The sequence below is a fragment of the Photinus pyralis genome, unplaced genomic scaffold (genome assembly GCF_008802855.1).
Source record: "Photinus pyralis isolate 1611_PpyrPB1 unplaced genomic scaffold, Ppyr1.3 Ppyr1.4_LG1, whole genome shotgun sequence".
In the NCBI taxonomy this organism is placed as follows: domain Eukaryota; kingdom Metazoa; phylum Arthropoda; class Insecta; order Coleoptera; family Lampyridae; genus Photinus; species Photinus pyralis.
Window position 1 is genome coordinate 19,640,480 of NW_022170249.1, and position 5,083 is coordinate 19,645,562.

The window sequence follows — 5,083 nt, forward strand, 5'->3', positions numbered from 1 at the left end:
GCGAAATGTTTGCCTTTACTAGAAGCATCTGTGGTTAAAATTTCAAAGAAATACCTCCATAAATAAGAAAGTTGGCATTGCTCAGTATCCACACATCACTGCGCATGCCCACACAATTTTTAATATGTGCGAAATGTTTGCCTTTACTAGAAGCATCTGTGGTTAAAATTTCAAAGAAATATCTCCATAAATAAGAAAGTTGGCATTGCGCAGTCACTGCGCATGCCCACCCATAACTTTTACTATGTGCGAAATGTTTGCCTTTACTAGAAGCATCTGTGGTTAAAATTTCAAAGAAATATCTCCATAAATAAGAAAGTTGGCATTGCGCAGTCACTGCGCATGCCCACACATAATTTTTAATATGTGCGAAATGTTTGCCTTTACTAGAAGCATCTGTGGTTAAAATTTCAAAGAAATATCTCCATAAGTAAGAAAGTTGGCATTGCGCAGTCTGCGCAAAATATGGAGTTAAATAAAACTGATCGAAATGTACTAATATAGACCATAACAGCTATCAATTAGCGAAAACCCGAAGTCTCTAGATGGCCCAGGGGCCGAGATCTCGATGGAACGGACGGACGGACGGACAGACGGAAACACGAGCACATAAGCAGCTGTACCACAACTTCATTGTGGAGGTTGTGGTTTACGCTAAAAAGTTGACGCTGCGCAAAACCAAATTTTGATCCTGGCGTTAGACTGGCTTTTATTTCAAGTGCCAATGTATCAAATTTTATTTAAATGCCCCTATAAATAAAAAAGTTAGCGCTGCGCAAAACCAAATTTTGATACTGGCGTTAGATTTGCTTTTATTCTCAGTGCCTAAGTATCAAATTTCATGCAATTCGGTTCATAACTAACGGTGATGTCAAAAGGGCCTTGCTTATTTTGTATTCACGAACTCACTATCTACAAGTTTGGCAGTTACCGTGTTCACGGACAACATCGACTCTCCTATAAAGCATCGCTTTGTTTTCGCGGATAATCACAAAACCTGGAATTCAGAAGATTAGTTACTTTCTCGAATCTGTCCTTTAGGCAACACATATTGCTTGTATCTAACATAAATATCGGTACTCACCGCAATATAATTATACGTATATGTCAACGGAACTACGAAGTGTACTTGTTGCAATACACGTTTCCCGGGTTTTTTACGCAAGCGGTGTAGCCAAATCTACATTGCCATAAGTACGGGTGTATAAATATATATATATATATATATATATATTATATATATATATGGCCTGCAACTGCCAGGGATTTGACTACTGCAACCACTCTCTTTAATACATTGCGCCAGTAGTTTTTCTCGTCTTCGATTTGACTTGAAAGCAGTGAGTGTATATCCTTCGATTAGATCCTGGTTTTCACTGCCAATATACATGTTTTGTGATCAGAGGAATTTTCGTGCGATTTTAAAATTTCATTTCCATGCTTCCATCATCACAACTTCCTTTCGCAAATTTTGTTGTGCCGCCAAATAACTGGCAGAGAACACAATACAGTTTCCCACTACTCTCGGAATACATCAAGTACGACGATCTTTTGATCTCTTTGCCGTTTATCAGCTTTGTTTTGAATAGGGACTTGGATAAATAACGATTTTGCCCTCCAATTAATCTTTGAGATAAGTCCAGTCCATCAGCGTTTTGGGTGATTCCTTTTGTTACCACATATTCACGAGTAAAGTCATTTACCTGCCACAAAGCACTTTCAACAATCTTACCGTCCAAAGGAACGATTTAACTTTTTATTCATTTAAAGAACTTGATGAAAGTGGACGAACTGGTTCTTTAATCGATACTTCATCGTCATTAGGATCATCAACTTCTTCGACGCGAGTCTGACTAGAATTACCGCTACCGCACGAAGTGACATTGTCGTCGGGAAGGGTACATTTTAAGTTTTCATTAATTTTCTTAAAAAAATTTGATATCTTGGCGGTTTTTTCTACTGCTTCTCTTTGTTTTTCCAGTTTTCTCTGAGCTTCCCTTCGGTAGCCAGAACCACTCAATCGTTTCCGCCCATCACTCATCGTTATTCGTTAATCTTTTCTGAAAATTATATATATATATATATCTTTTCTGAAAATATATATATATATTATATATATATATATATATAATATATATATATATATGGTGGTGGTTAAATGGGGAAAGTCGTAGTTCAATAGGCATAAAGATGGTAAGCCAAATTAAAGACCATTTCTTTGATAAATTTGATCACTACCCAGCAAACATGCATATAAATGATATATAGCATGCGAAGCTCAATCATATTACACTCGTTATATAACGATTTTCTGTACATGTTACATAACATTTCTTTTATTTTGAAATGTATCACACATCCTTTGAGAACATATTCACGGTATATATTACTATACAACTTTTATGATACATTGCAACTTGAACATATGCGATATATCGCAAATACAATCTACATTCACAAGTTTAAATTAATAACACTAAGCACATGCGCAAAGGCACGGTGAATTGTGCACATGTAAAGTCCCTAGATTACTTCCAGGGACTTTATGCACATGCACACGCTTCCGAAAATTTGATGCAATTAGGGTGGTTTTAATAAAAGTTTAATTTGTGTTTATTATTATAATATATATACAAACAGTTCTGTGGTGAAGTTTTAGTTTTTGGCGTGCTACCCAGCGACATGTAAGTACCTAGAAAGTTTTTATATTTGATTAAAATTTGTACATTAAAGCGATCTTAACCTAACTTTATATGCACTTCATGTACGATTCTTTTTAACATATTTCATTAGGGCGACGCTCAAAAATACACTTTGTGGTTTGTTTAGTAACCGACGTTCACAAGTTTGCAAAGGTATATTAAATGAGTAACCTGGCACTTACCTAAACCTTGCGATAGTTACCGCATCACTGATCGTCAATTAATATTTGTTCGTAGCAAGTTTTTGGACCTTACACAACAAAACAAAATGAAAAGAAGCAGAAAAGATTTTACTAAAAAGCTGAAGACCGGGATTATACATCGGCAGATGAAAAAGCCTTAGGACGAGGAAAAAGATCTAAGGCTATTACTCATCCTTGTAATACAGATTCTAGTTCTGATTCTAGAGGTAAATATGAATTTAAAAAACATATTACTTGCATTATATATTGTGTTTATCTACAGAATCTTCAAAGTCACCACCACCACCGCGACTTCCTCCACGAGCTATTAGTCACAAAAAAACTTGTAAGTATAATTTATTCACATTTTACCGAGGGGTGAACAAGAATTTTATATAGGCATACTTGTAATTTTCACGTTACGTTATTGCGCGAAAATTGTTTCAGTATTGCAAAAATTGCTATAAAATGTCTACAATTGTTGAAAAATTGTCGCAATCGCTCGAAATTGCCACAATTGCTAGAAAATTGCCACAATTGGTGGACAATTGCAAAAATTGCTACTACTTGTACATCAAAATTGCTAAGTGGTTTGCCCCTCGCATTTTACCTTTGGATTGATAGTACATAGCATGCAGCGACCTTACTGACATTTTAAATTTTAATAAAGTTTTTAACAATATAGGCACAACACACTGATTCTTTGTATTTGTTTTAGCAAAAGTGAACACTGTGGAGAAAGTTAACCAGAACAACTTCGAGGATAACATTCAAGTTATAGACGAAATATCTATTTTATCAGAAATTCCGATAATTATTGATGGTGTAGAAGAATTCATACAATCACCAGCCACTCCTGTAGCAATCGACGTAGAAGTTAACAAGAAGTTTGGTAGGCGATAAAGGCTTCTTGTTTAATAAATATAATAATGCTAATATTTTTTTAGACAAAATTTTGGAAATGCTGCATTCTGTCCATTTATATGTACGTAGCATTGATGAAATTTAAAAAAATTACACTCGGTGACAACTGAAGAACGTAATCAGCCTACAGCTGAAACAAAATTTATAAACGATCTACTGCCAATCCCTAATATTGATGCTCTCAAACAATTTGAAGTTTTATTAGAGAATGAAGGCCATACTAAACAGTTTGTAAGTAATCGCTATTAAATATATGCCGCTTTTAAAATTTGCTTGTTTTTTCAGCACATAATTTTAAGTAACATTGGTGGTAAAAATGGAAAGGATAATATTCACCGTCTTTTAAAGAAAGTTTATTCAAACCAAATGTCTACAAAGTGCTCTTGGTTAGGACAAAGAGGAAACTTTAAAATTAGCACCACAAAAAGTATGCAAATTATAAAAGGTAAATCATTGATGCTAATTAGCTTAATATTTATATTGATTATCGTTTACAGGTGTCACAATAAATTCATATGTTGATGTCAAGGAAAGCGATTTCGAACGCATTTCCAGCGAATGGTTCCGGTTGGCAAAATTACGAGCAGACCGAGAAAGATAAATACCTATTTTGATATTCTTATTACCTTTTTATTTAACAGATTATTAATTACCTGTACGAGTTGTGTTACGTTTGCTATGTATATTTTACATAATAAATTAGTTAAAAGATACGTCTATGAAACATATCTATACATGACAATAAATATATCACAGATATATTTATGTATATATGATCTATATATCTCCAATACATTTATGTATATATAATCTATATATCTCAAATACATTATTGAAACATACCATTTATGTTACTAATGAAATATTATATACATAGTTGATACATGTCTATGTTGCTGACATAGAGCTATCCTCGTGTAGGAGTATTTTATATATTTGATACTTAGGAAGGAAATAATCTATACAGCTTTGATACATATCTTTGTTGGCTGGGTAGGACTTCCCCCATCTTAACCACGCAATAATAGTTACCAGGGGGTCGATTTTTGAAACCAGTCGCATCTATTCGTATACGTTTTCCAAATGTAATTTTTGACTGGTTCCGTTACGAAAACGTAACTGCTTGGTACCGAAACGTACAGTGCATATGACAACGTCGCCTTTGTTGCTTGACTAGAACTAAAGCGGACTATTTGACGTTTGGGTTTGAGTTTAGGTGGTGAGGTGAAGATATTGCTCAGTCATTTCAAATTACAGAATAATAATATTTTAGGC

General features: G+C 34.3%; 1 long non-coding RNA gene across 2 annotated transcripts; it reads left to right on the forward strand.

Annotated features, from left to right (window-relative positions):
- The first annotated feature begins 2,242 nt into the window (after positions 1 to 2,242).
- On the forward strand, positions 2,243 to 4,521 carry LOC116159810. 2 transcript variants are annotated; one of them, XR_004143060.1, is made up of 7 exons: positions 2,243 to 2,684; positions 2,940 to 3,111; positions 3,168 to 3,230; positions 3,603 to 3,776; positions 3,832 to 4,039; positions 4,094 to 4,253; positions 4,306 to 4,521. It is a non-coding gene; the product is annotated as an uncharacterized LOC116159810 (long non-coding RNA). The 2 variants fall into 2 exon arrangements; XR_004143059.1 differs by having other exon boundaries at positions 2,243 to 3,111.
- The last annotated feature ends 562 nt before the right edge of the window (positions 4,522 to 5,083 follow it).